The 26,129-nt window shown below is 41.0% G+C and overlaps 1 long non-coding RNA gene across 2 annotated transcripts; it reads right to left on the bottom strand.

Moving 5' to 3' along the window:
- Positions 1 to 17: 17 nt before the first annotated feature.
- Positions 18 to 21,736, bottom strand: LOC115597152 (uncharacterized). 2 transcript variants are annotated; one of them, XR_003987033.1, is made up of 5 exons: positions 21,643 to 21,736; positions 4,339 to 4,393; positions 4,125 to 4,164; positions 1,519 to 1,750; positions 18 to 423 (listed from the first exon to the last, which is right to left on the bottom strand). It is a non-coding gene; the product is annotated as an uncharacterized LOC115597152 (long non-coding RNA). The 2 variants fall into 2 exon arrangements; XR_003987034.1 differs by lacking the exon at positions 4,125 to 4,164.
- Positions 21,737 to 26,129: the final 4,393 nt, after the last annotated feature.

The raw sequence follows: 26,129 nt of genomic DNA, 5'->3' as shown, positions 1-26,129 counted from the left end.
GAACAGTCCCTCCTGGATGGTATCCACTGGATTATGTACGTCCTTCAAAATAATGGGGATGAAAATCAACTATCTTTCTCCAAGATGTTACATGTTATTGCTTCAAGTAGAACGCAATATGAGATTGTCCATGCCAGATGCATTTTTTTGGAGACAGGCAATGAAACAGTAAATACACTGCGGCACAACTGAGTCTCTTGCTGTTCCTTTCATTGGCTGACACTTTTTACCGACAGACGTTCGCACATCTTGTCATCTTTCGCTGGCGTCTTCCCATAAATGACCCTTCTTCATCACCTTCGGATGTTTGTAGAAATGTCCTCAATCAGACATCACAGGGACTGTGTACAAGGGAGCTGGCAGGTAAGGTCCATTTAGTGTCTGCTCCAACTGAAAGTTGCATTTGTCCATATGATCTGTAGACTGAGCATGAATTTTAGCAGATGTCAAACATCTAAACTGTTCCGTCGAGACAGAAAAGAAAAAAACCTAATTACACATGTTAACCCACTGAATGAATGTGATAAACATGCTGTTGTTAACAAATGTCAGCAGATATTTTGCTGACGGGCATGTTTGTCATTCCAAATGCACGGTCTGTAACTGTGTCTCAATATGAGCGCGTTGTGCATTGGAATTTTATTGATGTCATTACTGATTCTCCAGAGAAATACCACCGGCCTTCTTAATAAGTTGTCTGATGACACTGTAAAAAGCCAAAAGATGCACTGACAAGAACGAGCAACACATTTCGCCACCGTATGCCTTTTCTTCACACATCAAAACATGCACACTAAGTTAATTCTCCAGTCGGTGAAGGCAAGGCACTGGCTCACATCTAGAGTTGGTCCCCTGGCAACTGCTCCCTCTGGATGGTTAAATGCAGAGGAAAAGTTTCACTATGTTGTGCTTTGTATGGCATGTGAGCAAATAAACTTTCTTCATTCTTCTTCACTCCTCTTCCTTCACTAACATTTTGCCAAGTCACAGCAGGGTAAGCGCAGGTGTAAATAATAAAATGAAGGACGCCTGAATTCCATTTCCTTGCTTCAGTTTTCGGGGTCATGGTATTGTGCATGCCGCCTCACAGAAATGTCTCACAGGGACATGCAGAACAGAGCCTTTGTTTGTTTGTTTAGCAACATCTGTGCTTTTTCATGCTATGATCTCTGCTGTACATAAAAACTTTTGTGTTATCTATGTAGTATCACCCAGAACATTCCCATTGAACGTGTCTCCAATATGTTCTCTGTCATTTTCTAATTAGTAAAAAAACAAAATCATTCATTTGAACAATCTCATGAAGCTAACGTTAGCTTTAGAAACGGAGGGCGTGACTTTGTCGGCCCCTGTTAAAGCGGAAATGTTCAACTTTTCAAATTTCCTCCATTTCCCTGTGTAAGGCAAAACACAACTGTAAGAGTCGCAATCTGAGCTTGAAAACCTAATCACAGTCCTATTAAAAGACAGAATAAAACACCCGGTTGTATTAAAAGGTAGGCAGGTTTTGCAACTTACTAATGCGGTAGCAAGAATGTAGTTTTTGAACTCTCTCTGGTCCCAGTGGTAAGGCTTGACAAACTTGGGCACAACACCGGAGCTCTCCATTGAGTGAACGCCCGTCCATTCACCCTCGTATTGCCTCGGTTTCTGTCCCTCTCCCTCTCACAATGCCTCTCACAATGCCTCTCATGATTTGGTCGAGAAATGACAGAGGTGTTTCCATTGTGCCGTAATGTCCTTCATTTTTCTGGAAAAAATTGAGACAGAATTAAATTAAGCCCCACCCACTTAATGTTTAAATCACGGATCACATCTCAGAGTACATATGCGGATACAGATTATGGTGTACTCTGGTGTACTCGTCCCCACTTCAAACCTCAAAATATACTTTTGCTTGCATCTTCATGTATCCTGCAAGTAAAGCGCGGGACCTTATGTGACTAGTATGAACAGCTGGCTTGATTCAAATTAAAATGCTGCTGAAACGCTGTATGGTGTTACACTACTGTGTAGTGACACGTTTTAATGATGACACGTGAAGATACACTATATTGCCAAAAGTATTCACTCGTCCATCCAAATAATTGAAATCAGGTTTTCCAATCACTTCCATGGCCACAGGTGTATGAGAGCAAGCACCTAGGCATGCAGACTGTTTCTACAAACATTTGTGAAAGAATGGGTCGCTCTCACGAGCTCAGTGAATTCCAGCGTGGTACTGTGATAGGATGCCTCCTGTGCAACAAGTCCAGTCGTGAAATTTCCTCGTTCCTAAATATTCCACAGTGAACTGTCAGTGGTATTATGACAAAGTGGAAGCGATTGGGAATGACAGCAACTCAGCCAGGAAGTGGTAGGCCACGTAAGATGACAGAGCGGGGTCAGCGGATGCTGAGGCACATAGTGTGCAGAGGTCACCAACTTTTTGCAGAGTCAATCGCTACAGACGTCCAAACTTCATGTGACCTTCAGATTAGCTCAAGAATAGTGTGTAGAGAGCTTTAATGGAATGGGATTCCACAGCCGAGCAGCTGCATCCAAGTCATACATCAGCAAGTGCAATGCAAAACGTTGGATGCAGTGGTGTAAAGCACGCCACCACTGGACTCTAGATCAGTGGAGACGCGTTCTCTGGAGTGACGAATCGTGCTTCTCCATCTGGCAATCTGATGGACGAGTCTGGGTTTGGCGAGAAAGCAGAACGGTACTTGTCTCTCTGCATTGTGCCAAGTGTAAAGTTTGGTGGAGGGGCGATTATGATATGGGGTTGTTTTTCAGGAGCTGGGCTTGGCCCCTTAGTTCCAGTGAAAGGAACTCTGAATGCTTCAGCATACCAAGAGATGTTGGACAATTTGATGCTCCCAACTTTGTGGGAACAGTTTGGGGATGGCCCCTTCCTGTTCCAACATGACTGTGCACCAGTGCACAAAGCAAGGTCCATAAAGACGTGGATGAGAGAGTTTGGTGTGGATGAACTTGACTGGCCTGCACAGGGTTCTGACCTCAACCCGATAGAACACCTATGGGATGAATTAGAGCGGAGACTGAGTGACAGGCCTTCCCATCCAACATCAGTGTGTGACCTCACAAATGCGCTTCTGGAAGAATGGTCAAAAATTCCCATAAACACACTCCTTAACCTTGTGGAAAGCCTTCCCAGAAGAGTTGAAGCTGTTATAGCTGCAAAAGGTGGACCAACGTCATATTAAACCCCATGGATTAAGTTTATATGCGAGTCAAGGCAGGTGAGCGAATACTTTAGGCAATATAGCGCATATGCTGCTCATGTTGCAGCACAGTTTTTGGACAATATCAGGTTGTTCCTTTCATTTTTTTTTGCCTCCACATAGACTCAATTATTGGATCTAATTAAACTCTACCAACTGTTTCCACAAACACGCAAAGCCAGCCACTTGGCAAGTGAAAAAAACAGCTGGAGCAAACTGTGAAGAAACTTGTGAAGAAAGTCCGCCATCTAAAGACCCAGATATTTTTCTCAGGGTGAAGACAAAAAAAAACATGTAAAAGGTCAGTGAATATTGGACTGCACCTCAGCCTCCTTGCCCTTAATTTCCACTGCACCATATGAACTATAAAAAGACCATTTCTCATTTTTAAAGTCTGCGGGATTTTTCTTTTACAATGGGTCGGTAAGCCACATGGAATTATGGAATTAGAAAGAATGAGAATGAGTCACAAGTCAATAGAGGGGCAGTTTGAGACTGGTGCTTCTGTTCAATCAATCATTGTTCAAAACTGAATCCAGACTCTCCAGGCTTCCCCACCAATTAATCCGCAATTATGTAGTGATGGTTGTTCCAGCCAGGAGCCTGTGATTTGTGGGGAGGTTTAAGAAATAAAAAGAGCAAATGAGAATGAGTGTATTGTTGGATTTTATTAAAGCCCCTGTGAGGGTTTGTGAACACTTCATCCTCAAATTAATTTTAATAGCATATAGTGGCCGTAGTATAACAAGAGGACAATCACTGTGAGAATTGGTTTACCCTTCTTGCTCTGAATGTGTTTATTCCCTCTGTCTGCGGGTAGAATCTGTTGTGAAATGTAAAGTTCTTACTTAAAGCTCAAAGACAGAACATCACCCAATCAAAGGATTGACTCACTCAGTGTGGTCCAGCTGTTCATCAGTCCTACAGCTGCTGCCTATTAACAAACAGGATAACCACGTCACTCTGCTGTCGTCTAAAAATTGATGGACCCAATCTGCCAGGCAGTATATGTCTTTCTGTGTTTCAGTGCACTGCATTCAAAGCTGGGAAAACTGCTGTGAAAGGATAAGTTGACCTCAAAATTAAAACCGAGTCATTATCTACTCACCCTCATGTCAAAACAGCTTTGCAGTATTCTCCTTAACAACTGAAGTATCCGGGACCTGTTTTAGAACATAGAAAAACAACAAAAAAATAAAAAGGCTCCATAAAGTTCATCTGTGGTATAAATGAAGTCTCCTGAATACCCGAGATCCCAAATTGATTTGAAAAGTTGATTTTTACAGTCTTTTTAAAGCCGAAATCTTTAATGTAGCTGACAAGCTAAAAGCTTTAACGCACCCTTTGAGGTTGATAGACAAGGGAGTAAACATTGCATATTTTCAAATAAATTTTGGAATCTCTGGGCTCCAGGAGACTTGGATTATGCTGGACAAGCTGTACGAGGCAATTTTTTGTTTTTTGCAACACCGTTTCGCCATGAAGCTCCAGAAATGTTTTGTGGCGTACAAAATTTCACCTGACTTTCCATCAGCATGAGGGTGAGTAGATAATGACTGAATATTCATTTTTGAGTGAACTTATCCTTCAAGTGTTAACACATTTCTGTACAAGCAGCTCAGTGCCAGAATTGCAAAAGATCAACATAATGTAGTTTTAAACTGTTGTCAGTGTCAGCAGGATGACTCGATATAGACTGAAATAATGACTGGATGGGCTGGGCCAATGAAGCTGATGCAGTGCAGGTTTGGAGGGAAGAACAGGCTTGTGGAGGACAACTGGAAAGCAAGAAGACAGGAAGGAAACAGAGCAAAAGATAACACAAAACTGAGAAAACATGTAAACCATAAATATAGGAGACAGAAATGACAGGACCAGGACAGAATGCATGGCATCGCGTTAGCTGGAATGTCATTGGTTCTCTGTTTGTCTCAGAGAGACTACTCGAAAAAGCCAAATGTCTTTTGCTAAGCAGGCTATCAACAGAGGAAAAGGGCACCAATAATGTCAGTTTGCTGGCTACCTGGTTAGTATCCAAGTGAGCAACGAACGTGTCAACGTCAGCCTTTTTCTTCACTAGCTCTGCTCACAAAACTTCTGTCTTTGACTTTTGAGCAACAGTTAAAGCAAAGTTTGTTTTCTTTGACTCAGCTCCCACACATGCCCTCTCAGAAACTTGAGAGAAAAGAATACGTGTTGCATGCCGGTACCCAGGTTGACTTTTCTTCACTCCAATATACAACAATATACAACAATATATTTCTGACAGCGAAAAGAGAAGACTGCATATGATTTGATTTCAGTTGGACTTTAGAAAAAGTGGAACTTGACAAAAACAGCAGAAATCACTCTGTTAACTAAAATATTTCCTGAAGCGTTCTCATCATGAAATATTACCCGCCGCCGGTGCAAAGCTTGGGGACACCGCATCACTCACTCTACCGGATGAAAGCCACGTTTGACGGATGAACTGACTGACCTTGGCTACTGATGAGTCTTGTAATGTGAAAAACTTGTTATTCATGCTACATTATTCAACTTTTATTATTGCTGTATCACACCTTGTCTTTCTTCTTTTTTTTGTCTTTTTCTTTTACTTCTTATCTGGTGTGTAAAAGTTAGTCTGGACCCAATTGCTTTGTACTATCTTTCGTTCATTGCAAAGTGTAGTCAGCAGTGTCTTTTTTTTTGGTTAAACAGATTGTATTTCATGTTTTCAAAATGTTTCTTTAAAAAAAATAAATAGCTGAAGACAGAACAGAACAGAATAAAAACACTTCAGGACAGGAACAAGGACCACTTACAGTGTTGGAGATCTCGATTTCTCTGAAGTGACCCTTGAAGCGAACTTCAATACAACAACTACACAGCACGTAATCTGAACTTGAAGTTGTTTACAATCGTGCAAACATCTGTAAACTTTCGGCAGACATGGAAGACGAGGCCTTCTGATGATGCAGACAGTTTTGGACCCTGATTAAAAGGATGTTTGGCTGCTGATCGTTGGAGCAACTTTATTAATGTGGAGAGAAAGGTCAGAGGTGTATCAGCTGGTTGTAAATGGCTATAATATATACTGCCAGACTGCCCGGGTGGTATAGATAAAGTGCCCTCTGGAGAGAGCTTCGAAAGCCTGGGGAGAGATAGATAAAGATGGAGCGGCCTGTGGCCCGGTGAGGGATGTGTGGAGGAGACGGAATAAAGGGGGTTGCTGATGTTCACAGAAGGCAGACCAAAGAATTTATATAGATGGAAGCAGTGAGCTGAGCTTTAAGTGTGGCCGCTGCGATGGCGGGAACAGAAGGAGGATGACTCACAAGCTCACCGAACAGGAATGACCCCGCTCTCAGAAATGTCTCCTGGGAAATTGTTTAGCCAAGATAGTGAAAGGGGGGCAGGAGCCATTTAGCTGCCGTCACCGAACCTGCCTCCGTATCGATGGTGGCTTTGTGACATTCTCTGACCTTCTATGTATCTGTGGACACAAGGGGGATTATTTATAAGCTTATTAAACCATAAATTCTGAAACAGTGTTGGACAATGAGTAGGAGGCATATATTAAGCTGCCAAGTTGCCGGGCTGATAAAATAGTGTAGATGAAAGGAGGCAATCATGCACCTCGTGCTTTGATGAGCAGTAGATATATTCCAGATCACAGCAGGGTGTGCGGGCGAAATCTAAACACTCAGTCTAATGTAAACTTTTTGCCCACATACCATTCACCTCCAGCTCTGACACCAACACGACCTTGTAGGATTTAATCGTTCCGTTTGACAGTTCCTCCATGAACCCGCACTCGTGTAACCTAATTAGCAAGGGGAAAGTAGGAAATCAAGATGGAGCAGGGTGGATGACGGGTGGGGAGGGGTGAATGTGACAGAGATAAGGTCAGAAACCAGAACCTCAGAGCTGATATGTAAAGCAGAAGAGACGCATGAGCACTGATAGTAAATTAGGAGATTTTATGCAGATGACTTCTGAATTTCCATTAATGATCTTTCTCATTCTGGCAGAGGAGTGTTTATTGGTTAATCTTGTGTTAAAATGTAATGTGATGTGATGTGAGGCAGCGCTCACATACTTATAATCAGGTTGGAGGTTATCAGACATGGTGTTTAAAGGGATAGTTAAACATTTTTAGTCTCCTGTTAGCTTAGCTTCACATAAAGACTGGAAGTGTCATCCATAGTACGCAACTCAGCGTACCAGCAGACCTACCATGTTGTTTGTGTCATCAGCACAAAAAATGATGCGTTAAACAAGCCACTTTGCCATTCATGTGCCAAATTATTCCTTTCTGGCTATAGTTTTATGTTTCACACTGGACATGAGAGTGATATCAGTTTCTCATTAGACTCTTTGTTGGAAGGCAAATGAACATAATGTTGAAATGTTCTTTGTTTGTAGTGAACAAGTTTAGATGCTGAAAAACATTATGTGTGTCCATATCCGTGGAATGGGTGGGACGAATCAGAAGGTATTAATTTTAGCCTGAAATTGATATAGGGTGATCATGATGTGCTTTATTAAGTCTGTCTTTTAATCTTGGGACAGGAAACTAGTGAGATCACATCACTGTCTTGTTCTCAAGAAAATTAATTTGTCAAAGGACACATTTGCATTTTCATTTTTTCCTTTCCTTCAGTGTGTTATATTTGTTCTAGTGTATGTAAAAGCTCTAGACATCTAAAATGGACGAAGTTGAGACCAACAGAAGCTCCTCTCCACCACAGAAAACACTGGTCCTGAAGCCCTCCTTGGTCCAGAAGTGAAAACACTACAGAATGCTAACGCAGGAATACAGTGCTGCAGCACATGACAGTGTGATAAAACTAATTTATTTGACATCTGGAGCATCCAGCGGGAAATGTAAGGTGCCTGAACATAAAACCTGCTTTGGACAAACAGCTTTTTCTGTTTGGAGGATCAACCAAAAAAATAATAATAATAAAAAAAAAAATCATAAATGACCAGGTGCTTCTTGGTTTATGGTGTTTTATTGTATTGTTTTACAGTCTGTGTCATATTTTTTGTCACATATATTTTTGCCATTATTTAAATAAGTATTTATTGCTGTTGGGTTTGTGTTTGTGTTCTCTTGAGTGTATTTGTTGCTGAAGGCCCATCCAGGGACGGGCATTGCAAATTAGCTTAGCCTATAAATGCTGTGATGTATTCTTGTCCCTATACAAATAAACATTAAATATGAATAAATATTTATGAGAAAACTATTTACAGAACTTCAGATCAATGGTTTTAATCATGAGAGAGAGAGAGAATTATTTCCAGAACAAAATGGATATTGACCCATTTTATTTGGATTACACTGAAAATCCATTATCTGTACTTGAGACCTGTTTCAGCCGGGTGCTTGCTCGGACTGAAACAGTAAAAATAGAAAGATATATTTAAAGAATCTTTCACCTGTATAACCCTGATGAGGATTTGCTCATAAATACCCTGAGTGTGAAATCTGCAGTACTCACGCAGCTACCTGACACTGTAAGAAAATCTATTAAGCTTTCTACTGTCACTCACCAGTGATACAGAATTATTGAGGAAACATATAGTAGCCTCGAGAAAAAGGGTTTTGCACTAATGAGATTAAGCAGAGAGTAGTCCCCAGGAGCAGCCTCAGTTCGGCTGCCAGCAGGTACTTCATGCCAACCGTGTCGCACATAAGGTAATAAGACACCATGACGCTAAGCCTGAATTAAAAAAAACGGTTGGCTGCAATGTTCCAGATATGAGAAATGAGCCTTGATGTGACAGATCATTGTCCAGATTGAGATTGGTGTCGACTATAATGTTTCAGTGCATGTCAAAGGGCAGAAATACTTTCGATAATCTACTGAATGTTTACGCCGACAGGAGGGAAGCAGCGCTATGTTTGGATGCAAATGTCGCCCCCAGCAGGGAACTTATTTCCCGCTTGGTGCACCGCGCTCAGCTGGTGATTATGCGTTTAACGTCAGCGGTGAGTGATCCCAATATGGTATCTGGTAAATAAGGGGCCCTTTTTTCACGACTGTGTAATGTCGAAGGCAGGGTTTGTTGTTACAGTGATGACGGCCTTGATGAGCAATGCTGGCACGAAAAACAAGCGTGTATTGCTGACGGGAATTTCAACGCGAGGTTGAGCTCCTTTTTCTGCCTGATTCTACCCTATGGATGACCTATTTCTCCGTGAGTTGCAATACTTGATCACACAACATGTTTTAATGATGAAATCAGGATTCAACATTCGAGAGGGGCAGAATGGTTAGACGTGCTGACAACAGCTATTTACATAAAACTAAAGTCAGATAGAGATACAAGTAAGACAAATTGTGTCGAAAGATAATTAAAGCAAAGTGATGACAGACTGAATTTATTAAGTGTAATTGAACAGCTGGAAAAGATGAATATTGAAATGTGTGATTATCGTTTTCCATTTTAAACACTTTCTGTTCCATTAAAAAAATGTGCAGCAGCAACGGCACGATGATTAAAGGACAATAATTGAACTGTTAAAAAAAAAAAAAACAGGCTACGTCGCACAGCACTCAGATTAAATACTGTGCAAATTCTGCTAATGCAACTTAACAATTTTGTAATGAAGACTTGATGATGATCGTGACTGTAATGGTCCATTTTATGTGCAACGGCCAAGAAAGTCGTTCACTCACTGCCACTCCTAAAACGGCGCTTCTGACGGCAAGATAAGTCCTGATGAACTCGATCTGAAAAAAAAAAATCTGAAACAGTCCCCACTTCTTCCTGCTGCATCCGGGCTCGAGAAAACCAGTTGTGAAGTAAGTGTTTTGGCATGAACATGTAACAGGTTTCCCCCAATTTGAATAATATACAAAATAATTAAAAAGCTAATCTTGTGTTATTTGGCGGTGTGCACAGTGGAATTAATGGGTCGTGCGCTCTATGCCAAATTGCAATTTAATGAGTTGAGTCACCCTGACTGTTTTGTGTATACAAGTCATTATCACTGACGTTGATGTGCTTGTTAACTACTCCGGCATTGTCTCACACAGAGTCCTGATTGTTTTAAGTGTCACTAAAGCCTCACGCTGGCGTCTCCAATGCTTCGTCCTGGCTTGGTGTGAACAACTTATAGAACAATCTGAATAAAATGAAAGATTCAACAATGCCCCCCCCCCCCCCTTCCAACAATTTTTTTAAAATGATTGTCTTCATAATTTTCTGTGAAAACCTGCCGTTTTTGAAGTTGTCTGCAGGGACCGTCTCCATCCTCCCTCCAAACAAACACATGCACACGCAGACACAAAGAGCAGGTTCATTCAAACAAATAATTGTTTTCTCACACTGAAAGAAAAGCATCCATATTCCTTGGAGGGACGACACTGCAGAGTCTTTGTGCTTTCAGTCATGGATATTCATCCAACCCACCACAAACAATGGCCACCTCTCCGTCAGGTCCTTCTGAACCTCTCTCTTTTCTGTGTCACCAATTCTCCCTCTCTTTCTGAGGTTTGGCCCGATATCCTCTCGAGCAATCCTGGGATTGAAATCATTTACTGGCAGTTGTTCCACAGCATCCGACATTGTCAACAGCAGGATGGGGCTGGGGCTGTGTGTTATAGCTGCCATAAGGTTCTGAATCTGGACCAGCTTCTGCATGGAGATAGATCTGTGTCTGAGGTGGGCTGGTGGGCAGCGCCAGCAGCCAGCTGTCTGTGTGATTTAACAGTGTGTGTAAATCAAGAGCGAGTCTCTGCTCGACCAGCCAGCCTCATTTCAATCTCTCTACAAATCACACCACGCAGGCGGTGCGAAGGGGGAAAGCTATAAAGGCGCCCCAAAATAATCATCCTCCGCAACTCTCTTTCTTATGCTTTCATTTATTAAGTAGATGAGCATAAATCTGACATCCATCATAAGAGACAGTGGTAATATGGTTTGGTCTAGCCAGATAACATTAAGGTTTCGCTTGGTTAGTCATCTGTGGTTTTGTTTATGCAGGGTGTCACACACTGTCCTTCACATCCAGCACAGGGAGGCAATATTTGAGGCAGATGTTGGCGAAATCTCACAAAACAGCAGCAAAGTATCCACGGACCCGGGCTTGGAAGAGGCTTTACTTATGATGTGTGAAAATGGGTATTGAATTAGCATATCTCTCGCCGTCAGCGTACCTATGTTGAACTAGGCAAGATATTTGAGTAAACTAATGCCAGAGAGCGGGCAACATGATGATTCACTACCAGCAGATTAATTCACTGCTCCAGTGAGGGAGCCACATAAACACCCAGGGGAGGAAACAGACTATGAAGGCCACATACACTTCTGACAGCTCTCACAGAGGTATAAAAGAGACTCACAAACAATTAACTCCACTAGAACCGCAACACAGCACTAGCACTGGTGGTCAATACCAACATTGTCAGCTTTAAAAAATAATGCTGGTAGTATTTTAAAAAGCTCCTCATGTCCCTCCTGTCTCACATCACTGGTTAATAAGTTCCACAACAATGAATGATGTTTCACCAAACAAAACAAGCACATGATTAAAGAAAAATAAGAGAAAGGTACATTTATAAGAGATGAATGCATTTTCAGCGAGCTGTTGGTGATAAATTCTAATAATTCTAACATAAAATCTAACTGTGGTATCAGTGACCATGGGCAAAGTCCAGACATTAAGTCAGAGTTCATCAGTATTCTTAAGGACGAGCCCCTGGCATTAATGAATTCAGGCAAGCATCCACTTTGTCAAATGGCTTTAATAGAGGGCTTCCCATTTTCATGAATGGTCTGTTATAGATTTATTCAGATGGGGTTGAGATGGAGTTACAACGGCACTGCAAATCATCTGCACTGAGATGCTAAGATTGCTCTCTGCTTGTCTTCCAAATTGTTTTTGGGGGGCACTTAAGCCGTGCCTGATGTGATGGTACTTCTCTGAGATCGTAGGATCATGTCCACCAATGGTATCATTCAACAGAACAAGTGTGTAAAGCAATTAAATCTATGTAGAAAATCAAATCCACTTCCCAAGTGGATTAAAGTGGTTCATCTCTTTAGCGAGACAATCGGAGTTGGAAGGCATCCTTTTTAAGTAGTGATCTGAATTTAGCTTTGACAAAGACTTGTGCAACATGACAGCTATTAACACCATGCAGAGCAGTCATTATCCACACAGGCGTGTCAAAGAATCAGTTACAAATTGAATTAACAATGCGTCTGTACAGTAGGTGCACTTTGAACAAAAACTGGGTGCTGAATCCTTTTAGACCCCAAGAGGTAAATCGAAGCCACAGCCGCTTGGAAATCATCCAAGGCCATTTTTCAATCAGTGGCACTCAAACATGCCCATACATGGCCAAACCCGAGTGCAATATACATTAGCTAAATCTGTGCCAATGACAAGGACAGTAAAATGCCCTTTGGGAAAACTGCTGAGTCGCTTCCCCTGTCTGACAACCTGATCATATAGCGACCATTCAGATGACTTCTAACACACACTTCTTGCAAATAACATAGCAAGAAATAGTTGATTAACACTGATTGTCAATGTCTATTGTTGACACATCATTATAAAGGAAAGTAAGAACTTGAGGGATTTTGAATAGAAAAAGTCTATAACATCAGTGATGCTGCCCTTTCCCCAACAAAAAGGACCTGAACAGAAATAATATTGCCAACTTTTAAGACAGGTATGTCAAAAATGTGAAATTATATTGTTTGAATACACTGATCAGCCCCAACTATAAAACCACCGACAGGTGATGTGTATAACATTGATCATCTCCTTGGGTCATTGGGTCCTTGGGATCTGGCATTCATGTAGATGCCACATGTCACAGACCACCAATCCAAACACCAAGGACTTCTGGACCATGTACAACCCCTCCTGGCAATGGCAATCTCCGATGTCAGTGTCCCCCCAACAGGGGCCATCAGCACCCTGATGCACCATAAAAACTGCTCAAGAGTGACCTTGGTGCACAACAAAGAGCCCAAGGTATTGACCTGGCCTCCAGATTCCCAAGATCCCAATCCAAACAAGCCCCATCCCCCAACATGCAGGACTCAAAGGATACACTACAAATGTTGCCTATGACCATGCCGTGATGGGTCAGAGCTGTTTTGGCTGCACAATATTAAGTAGGTGCTTTTAATGTTGTGGCTGAACATGTATGTCCTGAATAATATCTAGTTCTGGATGAAGAAGTGTGCTTTGAACCTATACTGAATCTAAAGAGGTTGCAGTTTACACTGAAACCAACCTAATACATACAAAACACAACGACCGCCTCTTTAAACATCTCTGACGTGCTTAACACAAATGCCACGACAAAGGGCCCATATAGCATTTTAGCTGGTTTGTGCTTTGGCATTATATTGTAAAGGAGTCCCTGTTGTTGTTTCCACCCACTTTATGCTGTATCAAACAAACCCTCTAAATACTGTGACACTGAGCCAAGATAAAACCTGCACTTACTGATTTTTTTTTTTGCCACTTTGAGGGGATGGAAACATCCAAAGATTGCCTTTTTAATCACCTTTGGAGTCAAGATGTTTAACTTGTTTAAACACTGAACAACCTACTCACTGCGAACATGTTTCGCCTTTGACTGTTTTGTTGGACTTTTCTGGCATGAGGGCAGAAAAAAAGCACAGTGAAGGTAACAATGTGCTATTGACATGCTGATTTTCACAGTCAAACTGGACTGTAATAGCCAATATTACATCCAATGGTTCCAGTGGAAACAGGAGAAATCTCCATTTCCCAGGAGCTCTGTCATAATTAATTTATTCGGTAACCCCAAACAACAGCATTAATTAGGAGAGAGCTGTGTGAAAAAAAAGAAGCACCATTTTAACTGCTATAATATCATGTTTTATTCATTTGCATACATACTAAAAAGACTAAGAAGAGGTGGCGACGGTAACACGGCCAGCTATGAGGAGAACATGATTACAGCCTCTTAGGAACAAACTCATCATTATAACACAGGAATTGTTATAATTGGCCAACTGGATTCCCTCTTCTCATCCTCTTTCTAAGGCAAAAGCTCACACGCTGCAAGGACGCAATTATTCTGCAAATTGAGATTCAAAGATAGTTCTCAGAGCTAATGCCAGAGTAGTGGTGTGGCTGAGTCCAGCATAAACACACTCTGAAGTGTTTGGATGCAGAAATTAAGCTTTGTCTGGCTCAGTGGCTCCGTCTTCTCCGGTTTTACAGATTGTCTTGACAAACTGCTATGTTGTGATGTCGCTGAAGTGGTAATGAAGAAGTAATGACTGAAGGCAAATCGACCTTCAGTGAGTAGTTTAACTTTCATACACAAGAGCACAGTTCATAATAGCATGGAGGGGACATGTCCGATATTAAAGATTTTCAAGTGTTTGGGGAGATAAACACATTATTGTTCATTGCATAACTAGTTATGTAACTGATACCCCCCCAACACACTTCTAATGTACAGGGTATTAAAAAGTAATAACCACGATACTTTCTTGATGCTGCCTCTGAGGCGTAGAGTTCCTTGAACAGTTCATTTTAATCTTGACGTGACTTCTACACAGTTGAATTAAGGTTAAATAAATAAAAAATAAAAAAAACACAGCACAATTGATTGTGATGAATGACGCAGCACCACCTGAGGTGTCGAGCCTGACACTAAGGAGTACATCAGCTTATGGCCTCCAGTTGATGTAAATCAGAAAATTTGCATGACACCAGAACATATTTTGCGGGTGAGAACAGTCGAATCCCTTCAAGCAACGCGCCAGTAACTGTTGCACACAAATCTGTCTGAAGGAGTTGAACTCTGGCTGACAAGTGACAGCCGTGTCATGAATAAAATATCATGTGCGAATAGAAAGAAATTCTGAGAAATCTGAGAGAACATATTATCTGCGTTGTGTGTGTGTGTGTGATGCAACATAAGGGAATTCTTGGTGGTGTCCTAATCTTCCTTTCCTAAATCCTCCAGCAACACTGTGGAAGACAAACAACTGCAAACCACAGCTGCCCTGCAGTGTCCACTGGTTTCTCGGCTCGGTGTAAAAAACATTGGCAGTAAAAAAAAATAATTCTCACTCCAGTATAGTTAATCCAGTGTGTGTGAAGTCAAAATCCACTAATTGGTCAGACATAGGAAGAGTCAACAGAGTCTAAGCCCTCCAGAGCTTTAAGCGAGGCTCTGTGATGTAAGGCAGCAGCTGACTGGAGGTAAATGAGCCTGTTCTCGCCCTGCTGACATGGCTGGATCCTCTCCAGATAGCACAGCCTTGCACACAACTCCCTCTAACCAAGCTCTGACAGAGACTAATGCCCCAACATTAAGAGCCCTGCACCACTTTACATTGGCCCAAAACCTTGCTATGTTTTCTCCCGTCAGTGATACGCTTTTTACATTACAGTGTGTCGTCGCAACGCCGGGAAAGAGGGATGGACACATCGCCTGCTTTTTTATTCATTGGCTGTAAATATTTTAGGAGTCGCACCAAAGTAAACAGTGGTCAATTCAACAGGGCACAGTCACACATTTGTCAGAGCTTCCTGTGTAATTATGGTAGAGGTTTTGCAGCCAAATTGAGCATTAAGGAAATGCATGGGGCTCGTTTTTTGGTAAGCAGAAGCAAAGTGTGTGTGCCAAACATAAAAAGCAAGTTTTCAAGTGTTTATTTAGCTTCTTTGTTGGATAATGTTAGCGGTGTGTGTCCATGCAGTGAATAGAAACCATTACTCAAAGTAAAAGTGTAATTTTAGTTGATATAATACAAAATAATGAAACGTTAAGTGGAAAAATGCATGGTGTAGCAGTCGTCACCCTTAAGTACAAAAACAGCAATAACATGCAGATGTTCAATAGCTCAATATCTGCTGCACTACAGTTTCAATAAGTATCAAGCAAGACCCAAAAAGCTTATACTTAAACTTAGTTTAGTAACAAATAGTGTTGAATACCAAACTTGGTTCTTTTAAGGGTACAGACTGACTGATCTGTGGCAAATGTCAGTGGCTGAGAGCATATCTTAGGGGAAACGTAGACAGAGACGTCACCCCTGCAGCACGTTCTAATGAGTCAGGGCAATATTTATATTGTAATGCGAAATACAAAGTCAACCAGGGTAACATGTATAGCCTGAGGAAACATCTTGTCAAATTTAAAGGCAGCCAGCCAGAGTTGAACCCTCCTACACCGACGACAAGGCAGCAACAACAACTTCATCGACGTCTCTTTGTAATTAATTATCTAGTTGGATAAGTTGTTCCAGCTGTAAATTCAAATGTTGTTGACATTGTTGTCTCATTGTCAAAACGTAAAGCTGCTGTGAGCATTATGTCTGTAACAAATAGCTATATACAGTACCTCTATATTCCATCAGTAATGACTGTTACAGAGTGTTTGGTCAGAAACCCATGATTCTCCTCCCCTCGCTCATGTATTCAAAGAGAAAACACAAGTTCTGGTATCCTTGACCAATTCATCCAATCAGGACAGAGGACTCCCTGAAGAGGTTTTCCTGTCTGGTGTGGTGAGATAGAGGAGGGAGGGGACTGCTAACTTCAAAACAGACAGGAAGTTCGTAAAAAAGAAACCGCTTGCAGTAGCTTCAAGCCCCCAGCTGCCTCTGAAATTATCAACAGGTTGTTTAGGTGTGTGAGGTTTTTCAGTCCGAACCCTTGGTATGAAACCAACAGTTTGTAAACTGCAGACTATTTATGGGGAAATATTACTGTATGCAAGCACTGCTTCAGTGACATCAATAATGTACTTGACAATGTGGCTGTTCCTCTTCTTCTTTGGAGTCCAATACTGTGCTGATATTCCATCAGTTTCTACATTTCAGTCCAGTTTTCCAGGCTGAGTGAAGTGCAAAGCTACTTCCAGGTCTTTGAACAGCTTCCTCCCAATGCTGGTGACTTATTTTTTTAGAACTGAAATGACTGTTATTGTTACTGTTATTGCACTGAGCAAAGTACCAAAAAAAGGTACTGTTGGGTACAGAAATCCATTCCAGTACCTGGGTAGCTGTACCCAACCCTGGTAACAAAATTCAGAAACAGAAATGACGCTGAAACATGAGACTGAAATGATGAATTGAAGGAACAAAACAACCACGGCTGCTCAAGAGTAAAAATAAAGTCTTATCTGTTGTTTCCTGAGGGAAATGAACTTATCAACAATTTAACAAGAAACATATCTCTCTGTTTTGTAACGACGTGTATAATTTTTGTGACTAATTCAATTTTGAGTAGTTGTGCTGTGGTGGAACACATCATGCCGATGATAAGTCTGCATTACAGACTGAAAAGAAGGAAAAAAACGGTGTCTGAGGCATGACAGGTCCTTTAAGGCTAGGCAATTTCACCACAGGAAACTTTTACAGTGTAAAAATAATCACATTATTGCTCAGTAGATTTTCACGTCAGTCAGGAACTTGTATTACCACAGCTTCATAATCACAGTTTCACTCAGAGCGTCGAGTTGGATTTGCTCCAAGGTTACCTTTAAAGACCTCGCTATTATTGGTCTAGACCGTCATCAGCCTGTGAGAGAGGAGAGCGAAAGAGGCAAACAGTTAACCACATTTTTAGTATCATATACGATCGAGAGTACCCTTTTTGCATATGGATTTGTTGCTAACTCTCATTTATACATATACACGGGTGTCTAGAAAACAGCGGATGGCAGTTCCGTTCCTTCTCCTGCTGTGGATGAGCTGGATTTTCTATGTTTTTGCATGGTGGCCAAATTAAGCTGACATTTGATAGTGTTCACTGGGTTAACGTAAGCATTTCCAAGGCCAGTATGGAAAAAAGCCTTAAGAGGGTTGTAGCCATCAGCTGTGGCTACAGTAGGTCATTAACGTCTGTGGCCTTTAAGGGTTCAGCTGACATTGGAAACCAGAAATGGGCACAGTAATCTATAAAGTACACAAGTGTAAATTCAAATGTATTCTTCCATTTCCAAGTTTGATTTGGCTCTTTCCAAGTAACACAGTCAAGGCTACAAGCTGATCTTTATTCAGAACCAAGCTCAGGGTTGTTCCATTGATTTACAGTCGTTCAAGAGGATTCAGGCTATCGCTGGGTTGAAAGAAAGGTCCTGTTTCTCCCTGTGGTCTTTTATCGGAAGAGATAAGAACAGGACAACTGCACTGTACTGTGTCTTCAGTAAAAAGAATTGTCTGGGACCACAATCGCTGCCTGTTTTTCCTCACCTACACTGTAATCAAACACAAAGGCATGTAAATGTTGTCACCTGCCCATGTCTGTATTGTTCAGTACCAACACACAACCCTAAATTTGGGTTGTACACACTTCAAGCACGCAGACTAGACACTTGTTTCATCAACTCTATACTGTAATCCCCATCCTTAGTTCTATTCTCATTAAGCTCTCTTGCATGCTTTGTCCGTCTTTCATTTCTTAACTTTTTCTTCTTCTTTCTTTTCAAAAGAGGAAATTGGTCATGATTTCTGGTTTAGCTATTCCCTGTCTTATTTTGAAATTCACTCCTCACATGTCATGTTTTGCTTTTCACTTCCTGTCTTTGTGCTTTTCCTGCCTTTTTTTCTTGCACACCTGCGTTTCATTTGTTAACTCACCCCTGTGTATTCAAGCCTGTGTTCTCTCCCGAAGTATTTATCGGTTTGCAGGATTCACCACATGACATCTTAAACCAAAGTACTGGGAGACATTTTTAATTTGTGAGGCAGCTGGATGACTGAGATCCCGTGATTATGTAATCTTGCAAGTCCATCTTTCCAGGTTTCAAGCCTGCATACAGGCATCAAACCAATCAGCATCCTATGAGGTACTACTGTGAGCAACAGGCGTGGTTTCGGTGTGACTACCATCGGAGGAAATGACTGTCTGCACAAGTTAGCCTGTGATAGATGTTGAAAGACAGATGATTCGTCCCATCACTTGCCAAGTATTCTTTGAAAGTGCCTTCCTCTTTCCAAACTGTTTCTAGCTGCACCTTCCCAGATGATTCTGTATAACAAATCATCTGGCACCTTAAGGTTGCAAAGTTATTATAAGTCGTTTTGAGGGGTACATCAATATAATTTCCTGACAAGCAATCCAGAGGTTGAGGTATTTCAATCTGGAACAAAACTGTGGACCAAGTGACTAACAGATGATTGCTGTCGATTACTGTTTGTGCCTCAAACATATTCACAAAATGTAACGCTTTGCTACAAAACAGTACAATATGAACAAAACTGTGAGCCACCTCTCGCCTTATCTACACACCCAAACACTAATCTGTCTTGTACAGTAATCCAGTGACAGATGCAGCAGCAGCTCCAATAAGAGTGAAAGGGGAGACTGACTTACTGGATTAAATGTTTCTTTTAGTTTTTTCCCCCCATCCAAATGCATTCAGCTACATAATGATAACAGCTCCGAAGTGAGACAACGTGTGGTTATCACCAGAAATTCACCCAAGGGATCGCCCTGGGCCTCTCATTATCTGCTGAAGAGCGACAGAAAGTGCCTTTTGAAGGTGTCGCAGACTGTCAGGTTTGGGCTCTATTGTCCAAGAGGACTGGTCATGTGGGTTCTGAGAGCCACTTTTTTACTCTGGAAAGGAAAGGAAAATCCAAAAAGGGGAAAAACTTTGTCTCAGTCACGAAAGGTCTGAAAAGACTGTGTAGGCACCCAGGTAATAGGTTGCTTTGGTCCTTTTCCTCCCACGTTTTACCCTCGTGTCTCTTCCAGCCAGTGTGGGTGCAGGGGTCAGTGTTCTGCTCTTTTTTTGATAACAGTTACCTTTTTCATTACATGATGTTATTGACCAATAAATAATTGAAAATGGTCTCCAGCTGTACCTTAACACTCCATTCCAGTTATTTATTGCCACATACACTGCAACTCTCCCTCGGTTACCTTTGAACTGATCCTCAGAAAGGAAGCCAAGCCTCGCATTCCAAAGGTGCTTGTCACGATCCACATGCAAGCTGGGCCCTGTGAGGTTACCTTGACAATTATGCATTTGTAGACATCCTCATAAATATTCATAACTAATGGCTGGACCCCAGTGTTGACATTGCAATCATGCAAATGGTGCCTGTTTCATGAATATCCATCAGATAGATGGATCATTTGCAGGCATTATTGGATGAATTTGCAGAAAATAAACACATTATTGAGCTTTAGTTTTAAATTAGAAGCAACAAGTATCCCTTAAAAAAGTGATCTATCATTTTCTTCCTGTTTTTAAGTCTGATTTATGAGTTGTCGACACGCTTTCATTACATACACTTATCAGCCACAAAGGAGAAACCAGTAAATGTTTCATGTCTTTAAAATTTGATAGAATTATCACATTTTCTCAATGGCACCTAATTTAGAAACACATTAAGATTATTTTACTCTCGTCTCCCTTCGAATCTCCTATGCAAACACATCGTATAAATGACAGGTGCATCTCAGGATATCAAACATGTCTGACTAATTCTGAATAATTTCCTGAGCTGGGTGACAAATTCTGCCTTCCACCTGCACTATGCATAGCCGGCGAGCGCAGGCACGCATACAAAGTAGGGTGGAGATTTAGCTTGGCTTGCCGTGGCGCGGCTCCCCACCTCCCTTCAAAACCGCCCCGTACTTCCCTCCCACTCAGGCTCCAGCTCTCTTTGACATAAAAGGGCACGTCCTCTGAGGTTTCTGTCTGCCCCTCAGTGTCTGTCAAGGCTACATGTCCCCGAAAGACACAGCAAGTAGAAAAAAAAAGTGTGTGCGTTGATATGGAAAAGGCAGCATGGGATTACTAATCCTCCCACATTTCTGTGGCGCATCCAAGTGGGCAAACTTTTCAACTTCCACAAAACACGGTCAGTTCGGAAAAGAAAATTGCGCTGCGTTGCTCACGGTCAAGGCAGAATAAGTAATAAGTTGTGTTGGTAGCTGCAGCAGAGTGCCTCGCTTCTTACTCATTACCCCACTTGGCCCTTTCTTGAATTCAGCTGCCAGAGAGAAAATCACAAGTCTTACCTGAATAATTGATTAAAAAAAAAAAAAAAAATCCGAGCTGGCAATCTGCAGCCTCTTATTGATAAGTTTGTGCACAGGTCTCATGCCAAGTTCTGAATCAGTGCTGCAGGCCAAACTGAGGCCATGACTCAACTCACACTGTTGTTCAGCACTCATTCTCTCTTCTCAAGGAGCTCAGAGCCCTCCAAAGAGCTGTAAGAATAACTTTTTAATGATGATGATAAGGTAATGTACTGTAAAGAAGTCATGAACTTAAGTTGCGCTGGGTTTACATCTGAAAGTTTGCACATATTCTACAGTAAGCAGGCAGTAAATGTTGAGTGGCGACCTTAGACTTACTATTTAAAATAAAAAGTTCTTACATATAGTGTAGCATTGAGGAAATGTGTTTGCCCTGTAGTTCTATTCAAATGAAACAGAAAAAATAATTACCATAGCGAGATGCCAAAATAAAATCCTTCACACTGGACCTTAAATTATGTGACTTTGTCACACTACATCACAAGACATGCCCAGCGGCTAGTTTGGAACCTAAGAATTGATTTAGCACAGCTGCTCTGATTTTGTTACCAGTGCTGGCTCCGGCTTGTGTGAGCTGGCCAATCAGAGCATACTGGTTGTTTTGAGGGGGCAGGGTCTTAAAGAGACAGGAGCTGAAACAGAGCATTTAAGACAGAGGGGGAATACAGAGCTGCTGCACTGGACAGAATGAGAACACTGATGTGTTATTTTGAGCACTAAGCTGAAACCTGAAAATGAGCATAAAACATCTCCTTTAATAAAGGATAAGAAGTTGCTTGCACTGGATTATGAGACAAAATGACAATGATTGTGTTGTGTGTGTGTGTGTGTGTGTGTGTGTGTGTGTGTGTGTGTGTGTGTGTGTGTGTGTGTGTGTGTGTGTGTGTGTGGCGGGAGGGGGGAGTTTTTGCTTTATTCATGTGCTCTTTGGTGCCTAATGGATGTCTTCTGGGGTGGTTTTGTGTTTGAGATGCGTCTCATGACTTTGCGCAGTACTTAGGCTTGTGTAAATTATTAACAGTGACTAACAACACGGCGACAAATACATTTCATAATGGATTCAGACATCATGCTAAAATGTTGTGAAATTCAGCCGTTTGCGCTTTCTGGAAAACATGAAACTCTGACACATTTGGTTGAATAATAACACATGAAGCAAATATATATATATATGTAGATGTGTGTGTATATATATATCTATATATATATATAGATATATATATACATATATAGTATATATATATATATATATATATATATATATATATATATATATATATATATATATATACATATAGTAAATGTATATATATATATATATATATATATATATATATATATATATATATATACATTTACTCCGGGATGCTGTGAAGTGTGAAGGGCTGCAAAAAAAACAACAGGAGCTCTCGGCTCAGGGAAAAACAAAGCGAGTCCTCAGCTGCCTTCAGTCCAACTAGTCAAAACTCTCTTTTCTCTGATCCTCTGTGTGTGAAGATACACAACAAATAGGATAAACTGTATGTGATGACAGGATTTGCTCATATCAAGACGATCATATGTGTGTTTTGAATACTGTAGGTTCAGATGTCTTAGGTCAAATTCTGCCTCAGGGCATGAAAAGAGTGTGAACAGCCACGTTTGAAAGCCTTCAGCATAACTAAATGAATGAAGGGCAAAACCACAAACTAAAATGATGCTCGTATTGATTTTTTTTTTCATGCGCTCTTTAGCATTGTGCACACCAGAGAACACATTCATCACATGTATCAAATGTCTTATAAATATATCTTCACAGTGCCAGACCTCTAACCTGGCAGGAGCAGGACAGGTTGCCGAAATCCGCTCCAACAAACAAGCTAAATGTGAATTTTGCCTTCTGGTGCTTGTTTTTGTTTTTTGCAACTGCGTAGTGTGAATCCCAAAAATCAGCAATAACATGACTTCCACCACCAACAACAGCAACAACAAAAAGGTGATTCATTGTACTTAAAGATGCAATTAAAACAAAGGATCTCATTGTTCTTGGACCTTTATACAAACAGCTTTTTCATTCTAGCCATTATTCAAAGAAATTACTGTGTTTAAGAAAAACAAAAACTTGTTAGATAGATATTCTGCTTTGTAATTATTTTCATGCTGTTAGAAATAGTGGATAAAACACGACACCGTAAGCACAATGAAAAGACAGACCACGTTTTTTATCCTTCATTATTCTTATTATTTGTTATAAATCCATTTCTTTCCTGCTTCATCATGAATACTAAACTCATTCATCCGTCACAAACCCCAGTACAGATCAACTGGTGGTTGTGCATGTTAAATGGCGTTTTGGATAATAAATAAATAGACTGGATGTTAAACACTGATGTAACATTCTCTCGATAGAAAAGATGCGTTAATGGTACCCAGCCTCCGTGTCTCTGAGTTCTGTGTGAGATCTCCTTTCAACACAAAGGCTCAGCACTTGGTTTGATCGACAGTGTGTAAGAATGAGAGAGTGTAATGGCTTCACTCCTGAGAAATACAGAAAAAACAGGCACCATGGGAAATGGAAGAAATATGAGATTCAGAGAGAAACGGAGGACAGTGATAGCGGGGAGAAACTGTGAGATGTATTTGACCCAAGTTGTGAAAGACTGAAGGAGATCGCATGCTGGCAATTCTACTCTGGGTCTGTTGTGAGCTACTGAGATCCATCAAACGCTCTGCCATGCTCTGGCTGCAGCAGACACTGAAGCTGTCTCAACATATTTCATCCAGCACTCCTCAGTTATCATTTGTTTTTCAAACTAAATAAATGTATGGTGTTCCAAGCAGTTCCCAGTCCAGCTGACACTGAAATTCATTTTTGCCACGAGATCAGTATGTAAACCTTGTTTGTGTTTGTTTTGACTTGTGCAGACTGTTTTCTCCGCACAAATTATGTACTTTTCCAACTGAATTTGTTTGATGCAATTCTTGTGTGGGTGATGGAATAGTCCACCATATCAGTTTAGTTCAAGCAGTGCAAAGATGATGGGCCGACTTTTGAGCACTGCCTACGTATCCCAGTCAACAGAATATTACATATTATTATGTTGGCATTTTAAATTTCTGTACACCTACGAAGCAAGAGACCACTGTTCAATGTGTTAGAGACAGTGTTTCAACATCTTTAAGAGCGTAACCACTGGATATTTGAAGTTGATGTCACGACAAGTTCCAGCCATGTTTGTAGCACCTGGTAAGCAAAACCAGGATCTTATCCCAAACTTAACCAAGTGGATTTTGTACTGAAACCTATGAACGAGCATTGTTGCACCCTAAAACTGAAAATTTTACCTAAAGAAACATAATATTGCGATATATCCTTGCTTTGCAGAAATGTCTATTATCAATATTTGTTCTGGCAGTTTGCCTGGCCTATGTTACTGGCATCCCGTCCACACGTAATAGTGTGTTTTGCCCTTTCGTACATGCATAAACAGCTTTTAAGGTCACTGAAACTGGAAATCTCCTTCCAAGGTGGAAATATTCAAAATCTCCACTTGCACTTGCACTTGCACAGGCAAAAACCTTTGGGAAACTATGATGGAGACAAGTATGTTCACGCAAAACCAGGCCTTATTAGTACATGTTACTGGGGGGATTCTGTGAAGAGCAGCCACATTTCCCGGCCTTGTTCACGGTATTTTCTGTAATCAAACCAACCAACCGCACCTTTCTGTTTACATCGGCACTCGCATGCACAACAGAGTTTATTTCTAAAACTGTGCTAAAACGTTGCATGGATGGACATTGTTTTTCTTGTAAAAGCCTGGTGAAAGGAATCACAGGAGTCTGGTCATCGCCCCAACTCGACCCATGAAAGAGTGCTCGCTCTCACCACTCCTTTCTATAATGCAGGACAAACACAACAGTGATCTTTTGCAGTACCAGCTGTCAGCTCACTGCCACTGCAAACACCCACCCAGTCTTTACAAGTATGTCAAAAAATAGTTGCATCCCATTTTGAAGCATGACAAAACATGACAAAAAAGTGTACAATAACTACATTTGTTCATTATAATATATTTCCTTACAAAAATGTGCAAAGAATTGTAGTTTCCCTGCAGCACTAATAGCTGAGTTGGAATAAGTCACTGCAGTGCAGAAGCATAATGTTCCCTTGGAAAAAAAGAACAAGTCTGTTTATATCTCCATTTCCCATTAAACCTCAGTCTGATGATCAAATGCATCATTTGGTGCACACACAAGAAAGAATTAGAAAACAGTTTTAACTACAATGCTAAAACGAGCTTGACTTTTTATCATTTCAAAGCAGGCTGTAGACATGAACTCATTCGAGAGTGAAAATAGAACATCTTAAATCTTAATTGATATTTAAACAAAGGCACGAGCAGACCGGAGAAACATGGGCAGTATGAAACCACTGTAACCATGGTAATGCACATTACCTGCCAAGGTTAGTTGTGTTTGACAGGGTGGTGGGTGTTGCATTATGCAGATGAGAGGTTTCAGCGTTCTGCTGACAGTCCTTAATGTTGAGGGCAGTGACAGGGATTGTGGCTTCACAGACCTCTTTATGAGAGACTGGTGTCTGTTGTACACACTGATGAGGCACATGTTTGCAGCATGTTACAGGTTTGTGAATGGCAATACATGCTGTGAAGAACAGTTAATAGGGTACATAAAGTGAAAAACATCTGTGTTATTAGAGCTGGTGAATTTATTGTCAAATTCAGGTCTGCTCCATATGTGGTTACAGTGGATCAGCAGTGCTGAAAGTCTAAAACAACTTTCCCTGGGGCCAGTAAATATCACATTGTATCAATGAGCTAACCACAAATTGAGTCAATAGTTTCAAATTGGAGCAGAGCCGCAGCACAATGAATAAAGTTTGTGATTCAATTTGG

The sequence above is a fragment of the Sparus aurata genome, chromosome 15 (genome assembly GCF_900880675.1).
Source record: "Sparus aurata chromosome 15, fSpaAur1.1, whole genome shotgun sequence".
In the NCBI taxonomy this organism is placed as follows: Eukaryota; Metazoa; Chordata; class Actinopteri; order Spariformes; family Sparidae; genus Sparus; species Sparus aurata.
This window is presented reverse-complemented; position numbering and strand designations above follow the sequence as displayed.